The sequence below is a fragment of the Mustela putorius genome, unplaced genomic scaffold (assembly GCF_011764305.1).
Source record: "Mustela putorius furo isolate JIRA1106 unplaced genomic scaffold, ASM1176430v1.1 tig00000460_pilon_pilon_pilon, whole genome shotgun sequence".
Taxonomy (NCBI): Eukaryota; Metazoa; Chordata; class Mammalia; order Carnivora; family Mustelidae; genus Mustela; species Mustela putorius.
In genome coordinates this window covers 14,480,381-14,506,743 of record NW_025421389.1, presented here as the reverse complement: position 1 = coordinate 14,506,743, position 26,363 = coordinate 14,480,381, and the positions used below count along the sequence as shown (strand labels likewise).

Below are 26,363 nucleotides of genomic sequence, written 5' to 3'. Positions count from 1 at the left end.
GGGCGGGCGGCAGACAACTCGGGCTCCCTTCCCGGCACGCTGTAGGGGAAGAAGTGCAGCCTTCTGCCCCGGCTCCCACTGGCGCTCCTCCCAGCTGCTGTTCTAGCGCCCCGTCCTCAGTCAGACCTGTGGCTCTGCCCTGCGTTCTTCTGCTCCCTGATCCTGCATGCAAAATGGGACCTTTCGCCCCAACGCTGCTGATGCTGCTGCCCCCACTGCTGATGCTGGTCCTGTACGGCTGCTGGCAAGCAAGAGGCCGGGTCGGATATCAGTATGAGCTTCACCACAGATCTGGGGAACAGAATTCAAGTGAGCTGGGAAATGGTGGGCCACGGGGAGGGGCCGCGAGGTGGAGAGCCAGGCACAAGGGTCTAACCTTAAGCACGGAGGTGATCACAGCCTTCTCTCCCTCACCCGCTGTGTTTCCTCCCTCTCTGCCTGCCCTCTCCTTTGCCTCCTCCACTTTTGTCCCTGCTCTTCCCTCTCTCCTTCCTCCCCCCTTCCCAATTTGATTTCACCTTCTTCCCACCTCATTTAGAATTCCTGACCACCCCCCAACCCCCTCTCCCACCCCCCCCCCCCCCCCCCCCCCGCTCCCCGCTCCTTGGGCCTTCTTGCCCAGAGCTCTAAATTTGAGTTGAAAAGGAGCAAAGGAAGTTTTAGGGGTGGTGAAGGCAATGTGGGCTGCTTCTTGGGAAGGATTGGGAAGATGGCCCTGGGGCATATGAGTGGGGCTGTTGGAACTCCAGGGTAGGACCTGACCTTCGCTGGGCAGTACAGTATGTCCCTGGGAAGAGAGGGGGTTCCTCTCAGCGCTCCCAGGTATGAGCCAAGCCCCCAGAAATCCTGTTCCCGTCCACCTCATCAGGCCTGCCATTTTCCGGGCTGCCAATGGCCCAGAGGGTATGCACCCTCCTGACCTGTGGGAAGGCAGGGTGTGGAGAGCCTCATTATGCCTGTTTTCACTATCCAATTCTAGCACATTTCCAGGCTGTGAGATTCAATGCCCACATGTCTTTCAACACCGGAGTGGGTATCAATGAAGGTCAGGTTTTCCATGAAGGGCAAAGGACCATCCCGGCTGTGGAGAGGCAGGGGAATGCTCTGAGGCAGAGATCATGAAGGTAGGTGTGTTTTGAGGTGGGTGACCGTTACCTGATCTTGAGGGGGTAGCTCTCAGGTCCCTGAGGCCAAAAGCAGAGAATTCAGGGAGGGTCTTTTCTGGAAAAATTTCAAAAGGGGTCATGGCCAGAATGCGTCATGGTTTCCCTGAGGGTTTCTTTCTTTCTTTCTTTCTTTCTTTCTTTCTATCTTTCTTTCTTTCTTTTTTTTTTTTTAAAGATTTTATTTACTTATTTGACAGACAGAGATCACAAGTAAGCAGAGAGACAGGCAGAGAGAGAAGAGGAAACAGGCTCTCCGTCGAGCAGCAAGCCCGACGAGGGGATCAATCCCAGAATCCTGGGATCATGACCAGAGCCGAAGGCAGAGGCTTTAACCCACTGAGCCACCCAGGTGCCCGAGGGTGGTGTTTTAAAGTAATTTTCACCATAGCTCTATAACCAGTTTCCTGGACTTACAATCGGGAGTTTCCTTACAAGGGCTTGGCTCTTCCTTGCATACTCCATCTTTAAGCACTGGGAAAGCTATCCCAGACGCGGGTTCTGGCACTGTTTGCAAAATTAGTGTTTGCATTGCTGGAGCTGAGGATGAAATCAGTGTGGCAATATTTCAGTATCGTCTAAGCTCACATATGATAGTGACTAAAAGGTCTGTGAAATCCGTTGGGAAAAGAAAAAACTGCACAAGTGTCCTGGATCGGGTGCTGGACTGCCACTGGCCCTTGACTGGACCGACAGAGTTCTCAGGAGAAAAAGGGCTTGCTGAGGGGTCCCTGGGTTTTTGGGGAGTCTCCATGCAGACTTGGGGTGGGGGGGACTGGCTGTGAAAATTCAAGGTGAGGGGTTGGGGGAAGATGGCCCACTAGGGGCCCCCTTTGTCAGTGCAGCGTGGCTGCTGTCCCTTCTTACCTGGCAACCTGACTCCTCAGGACCATGGGGTGTTTTTTCCCACTGACTGAATCACTCATTCTTTCAACAAAAATGTGTTGTTTACCTCGAATGTAGGAAACACTTGATCTTGGAGGCCGTGAATCAAAGATCCTCTTTTTTTGTCTTCCTTTCCAGGTGACATTTCCCCGTATGGATACCAACACCATGGGCACCTCTCGCCTTTCTTGAGACCCAGGGCTTAAATTGGTTTTGAATCCCACGGTGATACTGTAAATGACCCTTCTTTGTCCTGCTCAGTTATTCATTTAGCCCTTTTCTGTGCTCTTGTCACCTCAGAGAATGGGACCACCTTGTCCCAGCACTGTTGAAGTCCTGAAGCCCACTCCTTCTCAGCTCTGGGTGTTGACTTCTCCACAGCTTCACCTGCCAGACCAAGGCTTTCTGCTTCCCATCGCCCTTGATGCATTTCCTCAGATTCCTGTGTCCTCCCTTCTCTCTTTGTGCCTCCATCACTCCCTTAACCCTTCTCCATCCTTGAATTGCTTTCCTTCCCTTTGAAGTCCCAGATCCCTACCCCTTCTCCTTAGTTCAGGATAACATAAATACATCCTTTTGCCTAACTGTCCTTGGAATCTCATGTTTATTGTGAATTCCTCATGTGCACATCATTAAATCTGATTTGATTTTTCCCCTGATAATCTGTCTCCGTCAATTTGTTCTTAGAACACCTGTAAGAATCTCGAAGAGTATAGAAAGTTTTTTTCCTCTGTAACAGTGTATTGGAGTGAAGGGGCTCTGTAATGTAAAGTATTTATGATTAGCAAAATGAATGGGGAGTTCTTAAAGAATGAGAAGAGCGGCTCCATGACATGTGTGTGGGGGTGGCAGGAAGTGGTGCAGGGGCTGAGGTGGGGGCAGCTGCACCGGGGAAGACCCTTTCTCCAGGCTCACAGGGTCGGATATGTCCTAGAGAGGCCAAATGATGCTCGAAGACGGTAAGCTTTTCCTCCAGTCCCCACACAGACTTTGAGAGTGTTCCAAAGGCCACCCAGCCCTGGTCCCAGGAGTTCCCACCAGGCCAGGGGTCTCCTTACCACCCAGGGGCTCTGCCCAGCCCCTCTGATCCAAACAGAAGATGGGAGAAAAGTGGAGGATTTTGCCAACTCATTGCTGTTACTTTAGAAGGCTTCCCTACAACCTCTTTTCCTTTGTACAACATTCAACCTAAGGACACAAACCATTTTGTGGCAGGACTCCTAGCTGGCCTACTCAACTCTTTTTGTCTTCCCTTCTTCCCTTCTGAAGCGAGCCCACTTTCTTCCAGAAGTTTCTAGTCCATTTGATGCATGCCAGCAGGGAGGATGTTTTTGGCAACAAACAAGTTGTTTGAGAACAGCCTCCCCCACTTGCTGGTCTATCTGGAGGCCTGAAGCCCTTGGCAGCATGACCTGGATACTGGGGAGAGGAGGGAGTGCCTTGGGCGCTGAGGGAGAATGGGATCAATCCTCTCCACCCTGATTTGGTCAGCCCCTGAAGGAGTGGGTGACCTCACAGGGATACGGTCCCCTCAAAGAGGTGGCCTGTCATCTGCATGGGTTTCAGACTCGGCGGGAACCAGGGAGGCCCCAGGCACGAAACCAAAACAGGGGCCAGGAGCTCCAACAAAGACAGATATTTCTGCTCTAAGTTCAGGCGAACGCTCACGACCTTCGTTAGTCACTGCTCCCCACAGACATGAGAGGAGGGAGAAGCCCCCAAAACACAGATGGAGTGACTAGCATCCAGGTCGGTGATGGTGGGTGATATATTATGGATGACTTCAAGAGAAGGAGCCATGAGGTATTTCTTGGACACCAGGCTATAGTACCCACAAATCCATACCTACCTCACCTTCACTTCCTGCCCCGAGGAAGCTTCCAGAGAGCCCTCCCAAACATGTGTAAGTAAATTTACATTCAACTCAGACAAGTTTGAGCCTCCTTCTGGTTTTTTAGGTCTTTGTGCTATCTCCACTGAATGTAGGATGAGTAAGGCCCCCCCAGTGTGCCGTGCTAGCCTTGGTTCTGTATTTTCTGCTAAGCAAGGCTGTGTGATGGGTCCGTGGGAATACGGGGAGGGGGTAGGAACTTTTCTCGTGACCTCCCCCTACACTCAGGGACATGCTAAGACGTGCTAAGACTGGACTCCCTTGTAGTGCAGGTTCTTGGGTTTGGGGGTGTCTTCCCAGACTCTCTGCCAAAGGAGATACCATGCACACCAGCTGTTTCCAGAAGCCCCTACTCCGTGGGAGGTTGAGCCAACTGCAACTCAGAGGAGGAGAGGCCGGGAAGAAAGCGCTCAGGGATGGAAACACAGGTCCACAGTGATGCGGCCATTGTGGGCACCTGCTCGTGGAGGCAGCAGGAAGCTCACCTTTGCCTTATCTCCTCCTCTACCCTATTCCTCCCAGATGTGGACAGCTCAGAGGGCAGAGGTTGGGGGATGGTCCTTGTGGTCGGGGTCTCTCTGTTTCTAGTCCTGGAACTCCTGCTGATCTGGGAGGGGTCTGAGCAGAAATGTCCTGCTCCTGAGAGAGACAGAGAAGACTGAGAAGGATGGAGGGTGTTGCACCTTGTGGAATACAAGATGTCCACCCCAACCAGAGACTCTGCTGCAGAGGAGAGCCTAATCCTCTCCTACCTGGAGGGATGGAGGGAGGCGGAGAGGTAATCCAGACAGAGAAAGATGGGGGAAGGAGGGAGAAAAGTGAGCCCAGGGTTTCACTCATATCAGTCGCAGGAGAGGAGGACAGGCGGAGGGAAAGAAAGGGTGGCATGAATTTGGGAGTTGTACCTGCTCAGGGGAGGCCTGTTTCCCTGCTCCCCAGTGAGGCAGGGGAAAGACTGTGCTGTCCCAGCAGGGCGGGGCGGGGGGGGGGGAGGAGCTGCGCGTGTGGCCCCCACCACCTTCAGACCCCGCGCCCTTGCCCCTAGCTGTCTTCCCACCCATTGAAAACCATCTCCCTGACACTCAGGGGCGCGGGTCTCAAAGCACAGAGCGGGGGCGCCTGGGTGGCTCAGTGGGTTAAGCCTCTGCCTTCAGCTCAGTTCCTGGTCTCAGGGTCCTGGGATAGAGCCTCACATCAGGCTCTCTGCTCAGCGGCTAGCCTGTCTCTCTCTGCCTGTTTCTCTGCCTACTTGTGATCTCTCTCTGTCAAATAAATAAAATCTTTAAAAGGAAAGCACAGAGCAGCCCTAAAAGTCTTCTCCCCGGCCGAAACTGAGACAGAGAAGAGGTCATCAGATTTGAACAGCTCCCTGTGGTTGTCAAAGGCTCTGTACACACATGTTCAGCTGGACCCTTTCCCACGGTTCGTGGACTAGGAAAGGCTTTTGTGTCTGCTTTGCCAGGGAGGACTTGTGCTTTCAAAACACCCAGTGCTGTTCTGAGTCACACTGCTTAGTTTAGTTAGAACTCAGACTTCATCTGTTCCCATGCCCCCAGCCTGGCCCTCTAGAGCCCTTAAAGACTGTGCCGCACCCTGCCTCCAGCTGCATCCCCAGTACCCAGCTGGAAACATCCAATATTGTCTTTCCCAAGGATGGTCTGGGTCCCATGATTGTGTGTGTGTGTGTGTGTGTGTGTGTGTGTGTGTGTGTGTTTGCATGTGTGTTTTAAGATTTAAATATTGGGACGCCTGGGTGTCTCAGTTGGTTAAGCTGCTACCTTCAGCTCGGGTCATGATCCCAGCGTCCTAGGATCGAGTCCTACATCAGGCTCCTTGCTCAGCGGGAGCCTGCTTCTCTGTTTGCCTCTGCCTGCCACTCTGTCTGCCTGTGCTCACTCTGACAAATAAATAAAACCTTAAAATTTTTTTTTTAAATATTTATTTGAGGTGCGGGTGGGGCAGAGGGAGAGGAAGAGACAGTCCCAAGTAGCCCTGCTTTGAGCTTGGAGCCCAACACAGGACTTGATCCCACGACCTTGAGATCACGATCAGAGCCGAAAACCAAGAGTCAGACCTTTAACTGACTATGCCACCCATGTGCCCCTGGGTCACAGTTTTTAAAAAAGAAAGGACATGAGTTGATTAAAGAGTTCTTCTGGGCAAAAAGCAATGAGATCCACCCCCATGTCCTCAGCCTCAGCAAGTGCTAGTGGTTGAATCATGCTGTCATTGACCACTTCCCCCAACCTGTACAGCAGATGGGCCTTTGAAGATATTCCCCACCAGGTGAGGGCCAGCGTGTCCCCTGTGACTGTCTGGACACTGGTTGCAGATGCTCCTGCTCAGATCCAGGCCCCCAACTCCACCACCATCGTGGCCACATCTGTTCTCCCTTTGCAGGGACCTCGGCCCCTGTGGGCCCTGCAAGATGGAGTCTCTCTGCTCCCTAGTCCCCAGAGACAGCTGTGCTCAAACTGCATCCCCTCCAGCAGGGGTAAAAGGAAGTGCCTGGGCATGGGGCTAATTTCTCACATGTTTATTTCCTCTAAAGACTTAATATGAATGATTCCAGCCTCATTTCTTTCTTTCTTTCTTTTTTTTTTTTAAAGATTTTATTTATTTATTTGACAGAAATCACAAGTAGGCAGAGAGGCAGGCAGAGAGAGAGAGGAGGAAGCAGGCTCCCTGCTGAGCAGAGAGGCTGTTGTGGGGCTGGATCCCAGGACCCTGGGATCATGACCTGAGCTGAAGGCAGAGGCTCAACCCACTGAGCCGCCCAGGCGCCCCTCCGGCCTCATTTCTGCTGTGAAAGAAAGGTCGTGGCCTTCCGTGTTTACTGCAGTTGTGGTTTTATAGTTTCTGAGAAAATGAAACCATGGTATTTCACAGAATACTGAAATAGCAAGGAATCACATGATGGCAGGTTTAGAAGGTTCTGGAGGCAGGGGCTAAGAAGGGAGACACCTATGACCTCATGATCCCACTTTATTTATTAATTCATTTTAGCAAAACGATGGAAACAAGCTGAGCTATCCCTTGTACTAAATACTTGGAGGTGCCAACATGGGGTCCGCAACACAGCCTGGGTTCCAGGGAACTCGAGGACACCCGTGCCAGTCCAGGCTCCCAAGAAATGATGGTAAGGGGAACAGCTTTACCAAAGCAAGGAGCCCTTGATTCCAAGAATTGAGCTTAGCAACACCAAACAAACTAACACATAAACAAGTAAATAGCAGTGGAGGGAAAATCCTTCCAAATGACTTCTGTTTCCTCAACACAAAACAACAACAACCCAAACAGAGATAGTGGGGACCACACAGAAAATGGCCCTGTGGCCACCCCTGTCCTGGTTGTGGCTGATGGACACCCACCTGGGACAGCTGGAGAGCCGGTCCAGAGGCCTGTCCTGGGGCCTCACTTATGAGCTGTCCCGAGGTGCCCATGTGTGTGTCCCCTGTGGCCGGCATCCCAGGCTCCTCTGGCTTCAGCTGTGGGGACACTATTCTGCTCCATCCTGACGGTTGCAAGAGACCTTTTCCCTGGCCCCTGTCCAACCTCACACGTGAATACAGGGACTCGGAGGATTCAGCTGGGGCAGCTAGAGGAGTCTGACCTCTTCCGCGATCACACGTCGTCAGCAGGGCGGGCCCCTGCGTGCAGCCTCTGTGGCGGGGCACATGTCCAGCCTGGCCCCGTGTCCTCCTCTGGTGGCGCCAGGTGGGCGTCTGGCCCCATCAGGAAGCAGGGGCTCCTCCTCCTTCCTGGGGGGGCAGAGGACAGCTCATGACCCAGGAGGCACAGCTCACTCAGATGGCCTGGGAGACTCACCCGGCCTCCTTCCCCTCTCTCCCTCAGAGCCCTCCAAGTTCTGCCCAGTCTCTCTAGAGAGGTGCAGCCACCTCAAATCTTCCTCTCAGCCCCTGGTTCACTCCTGCCAAGGACACCCCTGGTGGTGGGAGCACCATCCTGCAGCAGCTGCTGCCTGGTGGAAGCCCAGGGTCCCTGGGAAGCAGGAAAGGCCCCAGTTTATCTGGAAATTCTGCATCCATGTCTGTGAGGTCATGACGCCCCTGACGCTGTCTCATGGTCACTGTGGCTTCCAAGGGCTGCCTCTCCCTGGTCTCATGACCTTCCCCCATTTCACCTTCTAGCCCTTCCCTTTGCCTGGGCTAATGCCACCCCACAGGGAAAGTAGCCCCATTGCTGAGTTTCACCCTGTTACCTTCAAAGTAACAAAGGGTATTTGTGCCCACGGAGATTTGGGGAGTCTAGGGCTTCTCAGAGGGGTTTTACACACCACAGTGCCCGACAGGCCTCCACACTTCTCTCCCAGCTCCCTCCCCTCTCTTGCTCTTGAGTCCAAGTAAACACAGCCCTGGTCAGAGTATTCCCCATATCACTAGGAGGAACAATTTTCTCCCCCAACCCTATCTTGGGCCTGGTCCTACTTCCCAGATATACTGGTTCAGCCATCTCTCTACAAAAGCAAAGGTCTCAGCTTTTATTTTGTAAAGGCTTTATTTATTTATTTGAAAAGAGAGAAAGCAGGAGCAGAGGAAGAGAGAGAGAGAGAGAGGGAGCAGACTCCTCACTCAGATGGGAGCCTGTCCCAGGACTGGGTTCCACGGTGGGATCAGGACCCTGAGATCAAGACCCAAGACAAAAGCAGAGGCTTCACCCACGGAGGCTCCCAGGAGCACCGTGGCTTTTAGAAATGGAAAGCATTGAAATTCTTTTTCTTCTCCGTCATCGGCAGACACATCAGTCAGCCTAAAGACAACGCCAAGTCATTTCGAAGTCTGTGTATGCGATGATTAGGTTTGTCTCTGTTACATGATTATTTTCAATTAATGATCTACAGTACATGTTTCTGCCAATGCCTAGGATTCCTCAAAAAGCTTTGTCTGGGGAATTCAGAAGCCAGTCTTGGAACCCCTACTCTGTAGAGGCTTTCTGCAAATCTGAGGTGACAGGGTACAGTGGGCAGATCCACTGCTCCCACCGCAAGCCGAGCCCAGGCCCAGGTCTGACCCGTTTGCTTGAACCTGTCAGGCCGCTGGCTGCTGACGCTCAGGCTCTGAACTCACATGCAGGCAGCCCCGTCCGTGCCTCTCTGGAGCTTGGAATCCTTTGAACTTCTGAGCATGAACTCCTGATTCCCTGAGCAGCCTCACAACAGGGGTCAGACCTCAGAGCCTCTCCTGACCCGGGAATGTTCCCAGACGTCACAAGGGGGCGCCACACACTAGCTGTCCTGCCCTGATTATGGGAGGCTGGTCACAGGGGGGATCTGGGATTATGTGAGAATTGTTCATTTGCTTCTCTTGATTGCCAAATTGAATGGTACATAGAGAAGTAACAATGGTGAAAGCAGAAATGAGAACTGTCGTTTGCAGAACTTAATGCTTAAGGGAAGCCATCCCCTCAGAGCAGGAAGAAGCCAGAGCTTAGCCTAGAGGCTCATGGACCTCAGGCAGGGCACTTCGTGACCAGCGGCAGGGATAACTGCCCAGGAGGAGAGGGTTCCAAAGGCTGAAAGAAACGTATTTTATTGTGTCCAGGGGAGATGGGTCCTTAGGAAATGATTTTTTGGGTAAAGCTTTAGTGTTCTCTCCATCCAATGTGGGGCTCGAACTCACAACCACGAGATACAGACACGTTCCGCTGACTGAGTCCCCCAGGCACCCCAGCAACTTGATATCTTTGATTATCTAGGAATGCAAGCCTGACTGCTTATAACAGGAAGCTAATGGTCACATTATTTTCACATACATTTTCAGCATCTGCGGTGCCTGGAGCCCACCTGAGCCGGCAGAAGGCTCTGCGCAGCGACGAGTCCCAGCCTTTCTGACCACCACTGCTCGGGTTTTGAATGGAAACCCCAGGCCTTATCCGCTCCCAATACCAACGGGGAACAGTCAGGGGCAGTGTGCGGTTCCCAGACTGTGGGGGATGGGGTCCTTCTGTTTGGTCCCTTCCCAGGTCTAGGGTCCATGGGAACAGGGGGTGGTGCCCTGCGGTCTCCCTCAGCCAGGACACAGTCACCTTCTCGGTTACTGCCCATACATACAGCTGCACCTGTCTGTCCCCTCCTGTGTAGATGAAGGCTCCCGCTAATCTGGCTCTTGGAGGCCAAACCCCCCCAGAATTGGTGAGCCTGGTTGAGCACTGAGAGCTGTCAGGGCCCTTGCCACCACACCCAAGAATGCTTGAGTTCAGGGCAACAGGTCATGGAACCAGTAAGATGGGGCCTAGGTCCACTGTCCCCACCTCAAGAAGACTTCCTTGTGAGGAGGGACCCTGGGAATCACCACACAGTCACCCCAGGGCACATCCCTTTTAGCGGATGAGTTCGGGTCTATGGAACCCAGAGGATTAGCTAAAGGGATAATTCTACTGTAAACATTCATAGGCGCCTCCTTGGGCCACTGCTGCTTAATTTATGTCTAAAACCTCTGGTCCTGGAGGTAGAAATACCGACCCCAATGAAAAAATGTTATTGTGTCCTGAAAGCATGTTTTGGTACCCATCAGGCTGGGAGCCCCAGAATATGGTGCTCGGCACCCATTTGGGTCCAGATATGACCAGACAGAAGTGACGGGGATAGCGTGTGCGCAAAAGCGCCGTCCTGCTAAACCGCTGACAGCCTTCAGGGTCACCACAACGGCCCTTACGAGAAACTTCCCTTCTGTAAGGAAGGGTAAGAAGTGCACTTAGAAGCAACGGTTGCAAAATCAAACAAACAGGACGCTAGATGAATCGGCATACAGAAGCTTCCAGAAGGCCTCAAAATCCAGACTAGCTTCATGGAGAGATTCCTTGCAGAACACCCGTGAGAAAGTCCAGACCCGGGATGTTCAAGGTGACCGGTGACTGTGGCTGGTTTTCCCTCTCGGAAACCACAGACTAGTTCTGGGGGTGAAACTGGCCAGTTTGCAGAACCTGATAGAACAACAACAACAAAGCTCCCCTCCCCTCAGCTGATATGGCACTTGGTCCCCAGAGGGACAGAAAGGGCTCCTCCACCTTCCGCAAGGTATTGACTGAGGAAGATAAAGCAGCTGGAGGCTGGGTCCGCCCAGGACAGCATTGAAGCCACAATCCAGTTCCTCGAGGAACTGGGAGTCCCGACCCCACCTCACACATCTCTGGGATGCTAGAATGCGGCTCTGGAGGTCAGCTGACTTCTCCCAGTCCTTTTTCCCCACCCCAGACCTCTGCTGTTTACCCCCAAGGGCTTGAACTTGCCTTGTGGCCTGGGGCTCTGAGATGTCCGTATCAAAGGACAGACTTCAGGGAGGTGATCAGATCAGCAGGGGCAACCACATTTGGAACGTGGGGCCCCGGGAAATCCCAAGTGCAGGGAGTCGGAAAGTCCCTGTTGCATCCGTTGCATCCGTCTGCATCGTGTGTACGCATGCGCGGGAGGCGGGTGCTACTTTCTACCTCCAGGTGGGATGCCCCAAATTCAGGACTCTGTTCATCGACATAAATGAAGTCTTTATAGAAGTCCCCAGAACGATCCTGGGAACCAACACCACTACTTTTCTGGTTCACAGTCTCTGGGGTCATCTTCGGCAAAGGAAAGCTGCTTTCAGCTTGGTTTCATCAAATCAGGCCCGGCTTCAGACGGAGCAGCGTTAAGTATCGTGCGGAAACCCCACTTGCACTCTGCCTTCTCAGACCGGCTCATGCTCTCTCCCACAAGGTCTGTCAGCGAGAAAAAGAGCTTGGGATGATGGCGACTGTGCCCAACGTCTCGTGAAGTTGTGAAGGGTGTGAATATCATTGAGAACAAGGCAACGGAATAGATAAAATAAAAATAGCATAAACATCTTTACGTAAACTTTTTCAATTTCTTCTGTCTAGATGACCAAAGTTAAAGGAAATGATAATCATTAACTGTCTAGGTCAATGCCAGTGAGATGAAAGGCTGAAACCTTAGCTGCCAAACGTGGGCTTGTCTCTACAGGGACGGCTACTAATAGACCTGGGTCTATTAGTAAACATGTTACAAACCCTGAAATAAAACTTGCCTGAAGAAAGTAGGTCTTCAGAAATCATAAAACATATTCATAAATTTGCCAAGCCCCAGAATGCCGGTGTAAAAGACTGTTCATGCTTATGGACTCCTTTATTTTCACAAAAAATGAAGGTTTCTATTTTTTTTTTTTTTTAGAGATTTTATTTATTTATTTGACAGACAGAGATCACAGGCAGAGAGGCAGGCAGAGAGAGAGACAGGAAGGGAAGCAGGCTCCCTAGTGAGCACAGAGCCGGATCCGTGGCTTGATCCCAGGACCCAGGGACCATGACCTGAGCCAAAGGCAGGGGCTTTAACCCACTGAGGCACGCAGGCGCCCCAAAGAGGAAGGTTCCTAAAGATGAAAAGTTCTAATGTATGTAATTAAAACAACCAGAAGAAATAAGGGATACCTCCCCTAATGCAAGAAAAGTAGGATGTCTGTTTTCAGTAACAGAGGGTATAAAGAATGGAACGGCATTCTTTGTTTTGGGAATAGAAAGGAATTTTGTCCTAAGAGAGACTGATTATGTCAAAGCAGGGAAGAGAAAAAACACAGGACAAAATCTGAAAGTAACAGAGAGAGTTGTAGAAGGTTTATGAAAAAGGAAACATGGCAAAGGAATTTTAATGTGTGGCAAGTCAGAAAGCATCTAACTAATTTGAATGAATTTTAGATTTATTTGTGTGCTTGAGAGAGCTGGGAGGAGTGGCGAGAGAGCGAGAGAACAACTCAATTTTTCCTACAGATGCATTTATTTATTTTTAGAGAAAGAGGGCGTGAGCAGGGGAGGTGTAGTGGGGAAGGGAGAGAGAGACAAGCAGATTCCCTGTGTGGTGCGGGACTCCCCGCAGCGCTGGCTCTCATGACCTTGAGCTCCTGTTTTGAGCAAAATGAAGTCAGTTGCTTAACCAGCTCACCACACAGGTGCCCCGAAGGTAAATGAATCTTAACATCAGAAGAAAGTTGTGCAAACTCGGCATTGGTTTTTTGCTGGTTAAAGGATAGCGTTTCCTTGAGCTATTGTTCTGTTCTTGATCAGAGATTGTATAAGAATTTTCTCAGTCATCTTCTAGAAAGCACAGATTTGGGGTTTTCCTTAATACGTTACGATGCATGACAGTGTTTCTAGCCAACACCTTTTAGTCTTCCTTTCCTTCAGTAGAAAAACTCTGCTCCTGCCTCTGTGGGATCCAGCACGAACTTCTTCAGGAACCCGTCACTGTGGGACACTTGCCCCCACAGCGCATCCTGCCGTGGTTCCCCTGTTCACCAGCTCAGCGTCACCTGCCTTTGGTGCTGCTACAGGAGGGACGCTTAGTGGTGTTTGAATGTCTGCATCACGATGGTCCGGGTTCTGCTGTGATGCGTGTGAAACTCCTGAGCTCCTCACATTTGCTGAAGGAGTGACCTGCTGTTTGTGAATGAAGAATATTCGCGAACATTTTCCCTGCCCCGAGTAGGATCCACCATCCTGCCAAAGAGTGGAGACCTGGTTTATGACAGTGACATCATGGGATTCTCTGGCTGTGGTGACAAGGCGGGCACAGGGTGATGTTCTCTGGCTGCCCTGACACAGGTGCAGACGTCACCAACGAGGGGACATGTGAGCAGGGACCTGGGGAAGCAGGTGAGGGAGGCCTGAGGCTCGGCAGGGAAAGACCTTCCAGGCAGAGGGAGTAGCAGGTGTGAGGGTCCTGAGGTGGGACTCTGCTTGGGGGTTGAACAGCTGAGGAGCCAGGAGAGTGTGGAGAGGCGAGGGGCACTGCAGGTGAGGGGAGAGGGCCACGGGGACCCCGCACCCTGCAGGGCCTCGCCGCCCTCTAAGGATGTCGGCTTTCCTGGGAGCGCACGCGGGAGCCAGGGGAACGTGTGGAGCGGACGGGGGACCTGTTACCCGTGGTGTCGCGGGAGCCCTCTGTGTGCAGGTGTGCAGGACAAAGTGTGAGGGTGAGGAGGGGCTGGGGTGGGGGCAGGGGGGCCGCTGGGGTCTGCCTGCCTACATTCCTACCTTCCGTATTCCGTTTCTTTCGTCTTTTTCCTTCTTCCTTTTCTTCATTATTTTCTTCTTTTCTTTCTTTTTTTTTCTCCTTTGGGGATCTGGTAGATTTTTAAAAAACATAATCTTCCAAATTTCTATTAAATAAAAACATTCTATGATGATTTGTGAGTCCATGAAGAGTTTTGAAAGCCTCCTCTGCATTTCTGGTTATTTATCTTGTTAAAGAATTAAGTGTTTGTCGCAGTGAGGCAGGAATCTCTTTCCCCTGCCGTCTGGCCAGCAGGCCGCCCCCGGGGCAGTGCAGGCATGTGGCCCCTTGTCTCCAGCATCCGCTGCTCCCAACGGGAAGGCCGCCCCTCCGGTGCACCTGCAGTCCACCGGCTCGTCTCTCTAGGAAACGCTCAGACCCTCCTTATCTTGCCCACTGTACCGGGATCTCACAGTGACGAGTCCAGCGGGCTCTCACTGTTTTTCCTCCTTGACACTTGCTAGACACTTTCTGCTCAAGATATATATCTGAGCTGAGGAAAATGGGAAAAATGCTTTTCCATGGTAAATTCTTCCCACTGTTTCTCTGGCATGCTGTGGCTTTGCTTCGCACTCCGGGTCCCCCTTCCACATCTCGGGAATTCCTCAGTCACTGGTTGTCTGTGTCATGTGTCTGATCTGGGCCATGGAAGGCAAGACAGGCAGAGGGGAGAGGGAGATTACAAAGCTCCAGAAGGGATATCTAGAAGGAGGGAGCGGCCACTCCCCAATGCTTCCAGGAAGTGAGGGAGAGAAGGGCTGACAGTGTTGAGGCTCAGTGTGGGGAACCTCCTGCCCTTGGGGCCCCATGAAGCGGCCTCCTCTGGGAGGGCAACCAGGCCTGACGGGGTCTGACTGGGTAGAGTTCTAGGTCCTGGAGGAAACACTTTGAGGCTGGTGTTATTTCCATTTAACATCGAAATGGAAGCACCCCCCGGGTCACATCACTCAGGTCAATTTGGGATTGGGCCTCCTTGCCTGAGCCAACATCCAGAGGCTTCCCCAGGAGGCTATACTTAGCCCCCGCCCTGACACAGCAGTGGTGGATTCTGTCGAGGGGAGACTCATGTTCTCTTCTTTGTCCCTGGGCCTCTCCCCACATGTGGCTGCAGGAGGGCTGCGGAGAAGAGGCTCCCTGAGTGCTGATCCCTCAGAGCCCGGGAAGCCATGCTGCTCCTTCTCAGACTCTGACGGGAGCTGTGCTTACACATGATTGGGAGAGTCTCTGGAAGCTTCCTCGGGGCAGAAGTGAAGGTGGGGTAGGTATGGATTTGTGGGTACTACAGCCTGATGTCCCAGAAATACTTCATGGCACCTTCTCTTGAAGTCATCCATGATCTGTCACCCACCACCACCTACCCAAATGCTAATTACCCCATCCTTATAGTTCTGGGGGCTTCTCCCTCCTCTCCTGTCTGTGGGGAACTGTGTCTAAGGAAGGTCGTGAACTTAGAGCAGCCTGCCTTTGCTGGAGCTCCTGGTCCCTGTTTCGGTTTCGTGCCTTGGACCTCCCTGGTTCCCGCCGAGTCTGAAATCCATGCAGATGACGGGCCACATCTCTGAGGGTACCGTGTCCCTGTGAGGTCACCTGCCACTTCAGGGGTTGACAGAACCAGGACGGGTTCATTCTCCCTCAGTGCCCAAAGCATTCCCTCCTCTCTCCACTATCCAGGTACTGCTGCCAAGGGCTTCAGGCCTCCAGATAGACCAGCAAGTGGGGGAGGCTGTTCTCAAACAACTTCTGTTGGTGTTGCCAAAACATGCTCCCTGAGGGCATGCATCAAATGGACTGGAAACATCCTGGAAGGAAGTGGGAGATCCTTTGAGAAGGCGAGGAGGGAGAAGGAAGAGTTGAGTAGGTCAGCTAGGAATCCTGCAACGAAATGGTTTGTGTCCTTACGTTGAATGCTGTACAAAAGGAAAAGAGGTTTGAGGGGAGCTTCCTGAAGCCAGAGCAGCAAGTTGGCAGACTCCCTGCTTGTCTCCCATCTTCGGGTTAGAGCAGAGGGGCTAGGCAGAGCCCCTGGGTTGGCAGAGACCCCTGGCCTGGTAGGAACTCTGGGACCAGTGCGGGGTGCCCTTTGGGTGATACTGGAAGTCTATGTGGGGACTAGAGGAAATGCTTCCTGTCTGCCAGCATCATTTGTCATGTCTAGGTCATCCCCAACCCTGTGAGTCTGGAGAGAGTGTCTTCCCAGTGCAGCTGCCCTCACCTCAGCCCCTACACTCCTGCCACCCCCACACATGGAGCCGCTCTTCTCATTCTTTAGTTAGTTTGTTTAAATTTTTAGTAGTCTCCTCACCGCACAGGGCCTCAAGACCACACCCCAGGATCAAGACTTGCATACAGTCTTCCGGGAGCCGCCCAGGCATCCCGGTATTCCTCTGCTTTTAGAACTTCCCACCCACGGGCGCCTAGGTGGCTCAGTGGCTGAGTATCTGCCTGGGCTCAGGTCATGACCCCAAGATCAAACCCCACATGGGGCTCCTTGCTCAGTGGGGAGTCTGCTTCTCCCACTCCCTTTGCCCCTCCCCTCACTGTGCTCCCACTCTCACTTTCTTATTTTTAAAGATTTTATTTATTTATTTGTTTGTTTGACAGACAGAGATCACAAGTAGGCAGAGAGGCAAGCAGAAAGAGGAGGAAGCAGGCTCCCCACTAAGCAGAGAGCTCAATGCGGGGCTTGGTCCCAGGACCCTGGGATCATGACCTGAGCCGAAGGCAGAGGCTTTAACCTCCTGAGCCACCCAGGTGCCCCTCTCTCACTTTCAAATAAATAAAATCTTAAAAAAAAAATCTTCCCATTCATCTGCTAACCATAAACATGACTCATCATGAGACCCATTTCCCAGATACCCCCAGGATCACAAGCTGCCCTGGGGACTGTTTTCTCCCTCTGTCCCCAGGCCCAAAACCCCACTAATAAGAGCTCAGGGATGCACACAGTCCACAGATAAGGGTCATTGTGTTGTACCTCCTGTGGTTTTTTATATGAAAGCGATTACATCAATTTTATTCTCCAGGACATAAAACATTGTCTCCTGCTCGCCAGCCCCCGCATGTGGGTGCTGGGAGTCCCCATCCCAGAAGCAGACCCAGCGAAGACCTTCAGCCCTCTGGGCTAAGTCATAAAGTTCACGACCACGGTCATGTGCCACGATGACATCGGTGTAGCCGGAGTCGGGAGCGATCCAACCATGAGTTGCCCTCCTCATTCGGATCCTGTGGATAAGGTTCCCAGCGGCCAGTCCCCTCCTCAAGGCACCGCTGTGGCTCCCGCTCAGGCCTGCAGAGCTCATGGCCATTCCCTGACACCGTGGGGTTATTCCTATGACCCAGTGCCATCCTCTCTGACAACTCGGGGTCACCTAGCCTCTTCCTGCTGCAGAGTCTGCCCTCCACACTCCCTGTGTGATGACGTTGCCCCCACGTGCAGTCCCGTCGGACCCTGACTGGCCGTGAGAGGATGAGACTGATCAGGGGTTGTCAGTCTGTCTGCTGTCACACAGGGTGCTTTCGGCCATCTCCCTAAATGAGGAGTGGGAAACCCTCCCTCATCAGTGGGGTGGGGAGAAGGGGCGCACCACCCTCTCAATCCAGGGAAGGGAGCACCGTGTCCTGGGAGCCACAAGGGTCCGCTGGGCTCAGGGTCTGGCAGAGAGAGTCAGGGAGGAGCTACAGGGGTGCATCCCTTTGAGCTCAGCCCAGAGCTGCGTGCTCTCGGCCTTCCTGTCGGAGCTCTCCAGACATCCTGATCAGCAGTGTCGGAAGAACCTCTTGATAAAACAGGTACCTGAGTTGATGTGCTTGTGAACGGACTGGGCCCGAAAAGGCCTCTCAGAAAGCCAAGACATGCACAAGGCCACCTCGCTAAGGTGAACTGGAGGGAAGTGTGGACAGGGTTAGAGAGAAACGTTTCTGTGGAGGGCACTCCCCGCTCCCCGGGATGGGCATTTCCTTGAGCAGGGCAGAGTCCTGTGCCAAGCAGGGTCCCTGGGTGTCCTGTGGCAGACAGCCAGAGCCCAGGCCTGGGTGCCAGCTCCCTGCTGTGTGAACCTGGCCACAGTGCTGAGCTCAGTCTTCACCCGCACCAGGTGGGAGAAGCAGTGCCCAGTACCCTGGGAGTAGGGGCGCAGAAGGCTGAGCTCCTGGAGCTCTTGTCCCAGGGCCCTGGAGCTGGGAGACGCATCAGATGAAAGTCTTTATCACTCTGCATCTTTGCAGCCTTGGGGAAGATAGAAAATAAGAAGAGCTTCTTGAAATAACCGCCCTGCTCCCTGGGGCTTTGCAGGCGTTGCTGGTGATGAGCACAGCTGGGATGGTTTCCATGTGAATTTGTACCAAAGACGGGGGTGATGTCTGGGCCCCCCATTCAGCCTAAAGCCAGACAGGTCTGGACCGACCGGCCCTACATTCCGTGAATCCACTTAGGATTGTTCAACTTCCAGTGGCAGGAAAGCCACACACATTCAGTAGAAATTGAAGTTGGAGTTTTAAAAAGATTTGATTTTTTGATAAATTTATTTGAGAGAGAGAGAGAGAGAGAGAGAGTGTGTGTGTGTGTGTGTGTGTGTGTGTGTGCGTGCGTGAAACCATACATGTGAGACGGGTAAGGACAAAGGGAGCCAGAGCGAGAGAATCTGAAGCAGGTTCTATACCCAGCATGGACCTGGATCTCAGGGTCAATCTCATGACCCTCAGATCATGACCTTAGCTGAAATCAAGAGTTGGGTGCTGAACCAACGGAGCCATCCAGGCATCCCAAAACTGTTCTTTGATTTTTTTTTTTTAAATTTTTATTTATTTGATGGAGATAAAGGGAGGGCACAAGCAGGGGAGTGGCAGAGGGAGAAAGAAACAGGCTCCCCACCGAGCAGGGAGCCCCATGCAGGGCTCATCCCAAGACCCTGGGATTATGACCTAGGCAGACACTTAACCACCTGAGCCACCCAGATGCCCCTGTCCTTCAATTTTAAAATTTGGATCTTTCCCTGGATGGGGAGAGACATTGGGACATCCTCTCTGTAGGGGTGGAGGTGGCAGGTCACGCTCCCTGACTATCCCGCTCACAGGAGGGCAGACAGCAGAGACTGACAGCCACTATGTTTCTTGCATCATGCTGTTACACCTTGATGACTGTCCTCAGTAAACCACAGGACAGACTCGCCTCTGGTATCTGGTGGTCTCTTGTCGGTGATTTCCCCTCCTCTGGGCTGCTGGGCGTGTTCCGAGCACGCAGGTGGGCCAGGCCAAGCGACGAGAGGCAGTAGCTGAGCTGTGTGTTTAATGCTCTATGGGTCAGGATTTCATCGCTTCCTCAGAAGTCAGGGAGGATCGGTGTTCGTTCCTGTTGCCGCTGAAAAACAGCACCGCGACCTAATGGTTTAAACCAACACATATTAATTCTCAGCCTTCTGGATTTGGAAATCTGAAATGAGTCTCACGGGGCTAAAATCCATATGTGGGCAAGCCCAGATCCTTCTAGAGATTCTGAAGGAAAATCCTTCCCTGGCTTCTTCCAGCTTCTGAAGGCTGCTGGCGCTCCTTGGCGAATGGCCCCCTGACTGACCTGGCCCCAACGTCTGCTTCCGTCACCACATCCCCCCACGACTGACGAACCGAGGGCCCTTCCTCTCATAAGGACCCCTGTGCTCACTCGAGTCCCACACAGAGAATCCACTCTCCTGTTGGCATCTCCAGGTCCTTAATGACGTCTGTGAAGTCCCTCTCTCTGCAGGACCATATTTGCAGGTTCCAGGGATTGGGACCCGAGCACCTGTGCGCGTCACCGTGTGGGAACTGTATGCTGTCCTGTATGAGGCTGTGCACACAACACACACCACAGACACACAGACACACAGACACATAGGTCTGTGTGCACGAGGATTCATAGATTTCTTTTCAGACACGGACTCCCGTGATCACGGGGTTGACCAGCCTGTCACATGTTAGACAGGCCACCTGCAGCCTGGACATCAGCCGTCTGAGGGCAGAGTTCCTTCTTCCCTGGGACACTGGTTTTGCTCTTTGGGCTGACGGCCAATTGGATGGGCTGCCCCCGTGTTAGTGATGGGAGTGTCTCTCCCTCACAGTCAACTCATTGTCCACATCTACAAAATATCTTCACAGCGACACCGGGTCAAACGTTTGACTCTTGTTACTGAGGACAGAGGCTCCCAAATGGACGCGTAAAGCTGGCCATCCCTGACATGGACGTTTATGCACTCCACTCTGTCTGGGGCGTCTTCAGCCATTGTGTCTGTGGCCACGTTGTCCCCTCCTTTCTCTCGGTCCCCTCCTGATTCTTCCACAGGCATCTGGGTGGGGGCCTGACGGCGTCCTGCCCCCTCGGAGCTGCTCTTCGTTCTGCTGCTTTCCTTCCTATCCTCGGATCCCAGCATCTCTGTCAACCTGTTAGACATCTCTGGTTCTTGAGCCGGTCAGACGTTCCCCAGAGCCCTCTCGTGACTTCTTCATGGCAGCTGACCCCTTATCAACACCAGAATTTCCATTCGGTTCTTTTTTTACAATGTCTGTCTCCTCGCTGGTGTGCTATCGGGAAGCTGTCGGCTTCCCTTAGTTCTTGAACACACCGCTCAGGGCTGCTTGGCCACCTTGGCTAAACCAGACATCAGCCTGTCTCACCGTAAGGGTCTTTCCCCAGCTTTACTGAGGGATAAGGGAAAAGAAAATGTTATATATTGAAGGGGGTACCATGAAATGATTTAATACACCCATATTTTGTGAAATGATCACTTCAAGCTAATTAATCACTTGGCACAGTTACATTTCTTGTGTGTGTGGCGATGAGTAAGGGACAGGCAGGGCCGGAGAGGGAGACATTGATAGGGGGCTACGTGATCAGGCTCACAGAAAGTCCCAAAATGCAGAGGTGTAAGGAAATCAGAGATAAGGGAACACATCAGACCACCCTCCCTAAGTTTCAGAGTGGGGGGAGCCTTATTTACAACAGTTTCCTGTGGTCAGGAAAAAATAACAAGACCCTAAGAAGAAGTAAGCCATTAAAGATGTTATCGCTCTTCCCTCATCAATGCCGCTGCCAGTAGAGAAGTTAAAAGATTTAAGTGGGGGGCGCCTGGGTGGCTCAGTTGGTGAAGTGTCTGCTTTTGGCTCAGGTCATGGTCTTGGGGACCTGGGATCCAGTCCCACATGGGGGTGGTCCCTGCTCAGCGGGGAGTCTGTTTCTCCTTCTCCCTCGGCCCCTCCCCTTACTTGTGCTCTCTCTTGCTCTCCCTCTAAATTCCTCATTGGCAACCCTGTCAGGACCCCTTCACTCCGGAGAGATCTTTCTGTATCCTTGCTTCATAAAACTCCATGGCTTTCCTCAGGCTCCTCTGTCCGAGACACTCACTCCTAGACTCCCTGAGACTAGAACCTCGCTCTCCCGCTGCAGTGAGAGCAGGGTCAGAGGCCCTGAGGCCAATGTCAAGGACACAGAGCAGGTTATCTGGAGTCCCAGGCTTACACTTGTTCCTCAGAACTTAGTGTGCTGGTCACTGAGCCTCTGAACCCTTTACCTGAATCCACCCAACCCCCCATCAAAGACAGGTTCCAGCACGGCTTCTCTCCTGAGTGTGGGCGGGTCCCGGGTGTCTGGGGCTTTCAATGCCTCGCCTTTTTTGCAGGCAACTGGACATTTGAGGTTTAAAGCCTTGTAGCAATTCTGGGTAGCAATCCCGCTCTTTTGTCCCACTTCCCAGGGCTTCGAGCTGTAGTTTTCTTGACTCTGTTTCCTTACTGGCCCAGACGTGGGCAGTGAAGTTGACTTGCCCGCAGAGAAAATCGTCCCTGTGACCTGAAGAGGGTGGTCTAGCGGGACCCTTTAGGACTGTCTCTTTCCCTCTTCCCTCTGTTAAGCTCTCCACCTCTGTGGCTTCAAGCAAACTAGGAGGCTGCACTGATTCCTGGCGAATGGCTCCAGGATGTCAACAAGGCCCTGGGGCAGAAAGAGCTCCCCTGTTTGAACTTGCTGATGTCTTTAGGGCTATTCCCAAAGTTTTGAAACCATGGTCTAAAAACTACTTTTCCCCTGTTAGGAGTGTTTCGCTGGGCGGGGTGGGGTGGAAAGGAATCCCTCCACCTGCTCTCATTTAGCATCCTGAACAAATGGTGAGTTAGGAAAAAAAAAAAAAAAAGCTGAAAAGGAAAACCAAGTATGGGCTACTTGCAACATAGCCCTTAAAGAAGGGAGGGGAAATACTGTTCTCTCCTCCTGTTGGCCCAAGCAAGACAAAACAATGCAGATGTGTTTTATTTCTAATAAATGAGACGACACCACACCAAAATCTATTGTGTTCTGTGAAGTGTTCTGTCCTGCACTTCCCCAAAGTCCAAGCATGGGTTTATTTCTCTGTGTTTGCAGACGAGGTGAGAATCTTGAATAGGGTAGGTATGTTTCTTAGCACTGTTCTGCAGTATTTCCCCTAAATATGGCATCCTTCTTTGGATAGGGCCAGATTCCCTAATTCACTTGAAACTCGAATGCTTAGGCTGCGTATGTCAGCTTTATTATTGTGTTTACGATTGGGAAAGTGGGATGCAAACAGCGATGTCTTCTTATCCACCTTGGCTCCCTCAGGTCAAGCCTGTGCAGTGAGCTGGGCTGGTATTGCTGGGGGGAATGCAGCGCCCTAGGTCCTCAGGCACTTTGTCCCCGCCGTATCCTGGGGAAGCGAGCCTCCGCTGGGCTGCCACCGGCTGCTCGTCCAGCCTGTGCATATAAAGCTGGGACTCGCAGAGGCTCTGGGTGCCTGCAGCTTGGCTCAGCTTTTACCAGTCCCTGTGGCTGAGACGAAACGCAGAAATGGGTCGGTGCCTCCTGCTGCTGCTCCTGGTCCTGTCCTCGCAGGTGGACTTCCTACAGGGTGAGCACCAGGGGGGGGGGCAAGGGTGGGGGCAACAGGGACGGAGGAGGATCTAGGCGAGTGGGGATTCCAGCTCTAGGTGTGACTTCTCCCTCTGACTCTGTATCTGCCTGCTTTGTCCTGACTTCTACCCAAAGCTGAAGGTTCCCATGGGAGTTAGGACTTAACCAGAGACGTCTTATTTCTGTAGGGACACTTCAATGCCTTTCTGCTTGTAACTTGGTTTTTCATAACTTCTTTGACATAAACACTCTTCAGGGCCTCCCTTTGGAAGGGGGTATTAACGCTGAGCTGAGGGAAGCACGCTGAGGAGAGCAAAGCCAGGGTGGTGACAGAGTGAAGGATGTCCCTGAGGGAGCCCCAGAGGTGTTACTCTCTGTGAGCCTGGGGCAGGAGCCACAGCCCTGTCTGCTGCTTTCTCTGTTCTCCCCTTCCCCCCCCCCACCCCAAGCAGGACCCTTAGGCTTTTCAGGCTGCTGTGGGCAGAAGAGCTCATGTTCTGTAACTTCCTCCCGCTGAAGCAGGACATCAAGATGTCCTACCCCAGGTCTGTTGAGGATTTACTGGGAGTCCCGCAAGGCCTAGCCACTGTATCTGCAGGTGCTGGTGGACAGGAGTGCCCTTGGGTGAACAGTGTCACTTATGGGCCTGATCTGGTGGCCATGAAGGAGTTTTGGCCCCAGGCGCAGACACTCTTGAAAAAAACCAGCAAAACAGGATGAAAAGAGCATGAAGAAAAAGACCCCCAAGGAAGAGTCCTTTGACAGCTGACCAAAGTCCTGGGGCCCATGCGTTTGCGTCCTGAGGACCTGCTACAGCCTGAGGAGGAACCCTGGGGTCCGGCCCCCGGAGCCTGTTGCAGCTCACCTCCTAGTTCTGCCGGCCTCCCCCTCCTCGGCCTCTGCTGGCCTTTTCCTTCCTGGAACTGGTCACACGGGTCTTCTCTCAGAATCTCTGCACTTGCCCCTGTGTCTTCCTGGAACCAGTCCTCCCACGTCCTCACGGGTGTTTAAAGAGTCACCTTTTCTTCTTCCTTTAATTTGCTCTTGTGGGAGCTTATGCGACCCTGAGAGTGCTTCTCTGACACCCTGGGTTGGAGAACAGCCCACAGGCTCCCACCCTAAGGTCCCCGTGGTCAGACCCCGCTCTTCTCTGTCCCAGGATCAGATTCTCTTCCTCGCATGTCCAGTGCCAGCCTCTGCCCCGATGAATTCGTCGCCCTAAGGAAATAAGTGACGCGCATGTTTCATTCCCCCCTCCTGTCTCTCTGTCCCCCACCACCTGGCAGAGTGCCTTGCGCACAGCAGGTGCTCAGTATTTGTGGAGTGAAGGCAGGGGCCAGCTGCTGCTGTCCTAAGGCTGGAGAAGAGGGAGGAACTGCGGCTCCAGACCAGACTTTTGCAGGGACACCGGCAGCTACGACCCCCTCCTGCCTTCTTCTCCTTCCCTCAGTCCTCCCTGGCTGGCCTCCTTCCCTCTCTCTGATCTCCTCCTACCGTCCTCCATCCCTAGAAGTCGAGAGTCCTCCCAGCTATGAGGAAGCACCTCAAGCCACCTCACCGGGCTTGAGATCTGGTCGCTGTCTGGGCTGTCCGTGGCCCAAAGCGTGTGCGCCCTCCTGACCTGGGGGAAGACAGAGCCAGAAGAGCCTCATGATGCCTGTTTTCACTTTCCAGCTCTTCAGTGTTTCCAGTGTCAACGAGTCAACGCCAGTGGGGTTTGCCAGACCGGGGAGAGCGTCTGCCAGGCTGAAGGCTACCAGCAGTGCTTTCTGAGGAAGGTCTACAAAGGTAGGTGGGTCTCAGCAGTCCCCTGCGCAACCTTTGTGTGCCATTGGGTGCTGCGAGTGGGTGTTCAGGATTGAGAGTGGGACCCCGCATGGGACCCCATGGAGCCGGGTCCCAGGACAAGGCAAGGTGACTCTAGGACCCAGGGAAGTGGGACCTTAGGAGCCCGGGAGTAGCACCAATATAGGCAGGGGTTCATTTCCTTTTTTCAACTAAATTTGTGCATTTATGTCACCTGCTTCAGATACTTGCTGCCAGGGGCGCCTGATTGGGCCCGTACCTGTAAGAGAGGAAGACGGGATCTTCTGTTAGCTCCTGCGCTGACAGGAAGGGTGCTAACATCCCACTGAGTGGGACCTGAGTGTGATAGAGTTTTGGGAAACTGGGGGTAGAGGTAGGGGGAGAGCAGTGGGGAGGGTGATTAGGGCAATTTCTATTCACCCCTTCCTGCCCTCTCCTGGGTGGGGAGGGACTGAATCCCAGGACAGAGAGCCCCCAGACCTATTCTGCAAGCGACCACTAGGGGCCGCTCGATCAAATCTCTCAATCCTGGGAAGCAGATCCTCCTCCCTAGCAGGGAGCAGGAGTCCTGGATGGAAAGTGCCATTTTCTCCTGGTTCCTTGATTAATTTGTGGATGCAGTGATCCATGGATCCGTTCTGCAATGTTGACAGCACTGCTTGCCAGGATGCGCTGAACCCCACAGCCGTGGGTCTGCAACCCAGACTCTGGAGTCTCATTCGGCCTATTCTCTGCCTCTCTGTAGATGACATCGTTTCCTATGGGTACCAAGGCTGCAGCAGTGTGTGCTACTCTATGACCATGTTTAATAAGGATGTTGCTTTGGAGGAGAAATGTTGCAGTGACTCATCTTTCTGCAACAAGTTCTAAAGCTGGAGACCGCCCTGCCCTGACCCGAAGAAGCGGAATCAACACACTTTGCAACTCTCACATTCCTCGCACGTTCCTAGCAACTGCTGTGCACTCACCACGGGCTGTCCGTAGGGGGAAGTCATAAACTAGCTCTGTGCCAGGCCCAGTCACCCTTTTCTTTCCCTCATTGTGAGAGGCTCCCGGGAGAGTCTTCAAAATCCAGTTGGGGTAAAGAGGGGTGGGCATGGGCAGGGGCAAGTGTGCCTTCTTCCTCGCCAGGCCCGAGTCACGAATCATGCTTATTTTCATTTTTAAAAGCAGGGTCTGTAGGAGACTATGGGGTCTATGATTCGGGGTGATCTGGAGGAAGCCGGCTGAAGGAAGAAGAGCCCTCGGAAGCTGAAAAGTGTAGGGAAAGAGTAGGCCGAAAGTGATGTATGTATTGGAAGCGTTAACCCAAATCTCTGAAATGTTGGTGTCTTAAAACAATAAAAAAAAAATGATTGCTAACCCACTTCACCGTCCATGCAGGTAATGGGGATTATTTAGAGATTCCGGTTCCTTTCAGCTTTTCCTGCTGCCATCTTTAACCTAGTGTCCAAGCTCTCTACAGAAGGGGAAGTAGCATGGAGAACCACACGGAGGCTTTTAGGGCCAGAACTTGAAATACTGTACGTAATTTCTGCCCGCATTCTACTGCTCCTTGACCCCAAACAACTGGTAAAAAATGTAATCTTGCAATCTGTCAGGCAATCTGGTGTGCCCGAGAGAAAATTCAGATGCTCTCGTGAGCACAGTGGATGGAGCCTTGTTCCTTCCATCCCC

The 26,363-nt window shown here is 52.7% G+C and overlaps 3 long non-coding RNA genes across 4 annotated transcripts; all 3 read left to right on the top strand.

Annotated features, from left to right (window-relative positions):
- LOC106005570 lies at window positions 1–2,707 on the top strand. Its single transcript, XR_001179019.2, has 3 exons — window positions 1–309; window positions 980–1,124; window positions 2,187–2,707. It is a non-coding gene; the product is annotated as an uncharacterized LOC106005570 (long non-coding RNA).
- A 3,951-nt stretch (window positions 2,708–6,658) lies between these two features.
- LOC123392175 lies at window positions 6,659–11,785 on the top strand. 2 transcript variants are annotated; one of them, XR_006606879.1, is made up of 3 exons: window positions 6,659–7,078; window positions 8,696–8,757; window positions 9,720–11,785. It is a non-coding gene; the product is annotated as an uncharacterized LOC123392175 (long non-coding RNA). The 2 variants fall into 2 exon arrangements; XR_006606878.1 differs by having other exon boundaries at window positions 6,659–8,757.
- An 11,962-nt stretch (window positions 11,786–23,747) lies between these two features.
- Window positions 23,748–26,052, top strand: LOC123392192. Its single transcript, XR_006606904.1, has 2 exons — window positions 23,748–24,668; window positions 25,432–26,052. It is a non-coding gene; the product is annotated as an uncharacterized LOC123392192 (long non-coding RNA).
- Window positions 26,053–26,363: the final 311 nt, after the last annotated feature.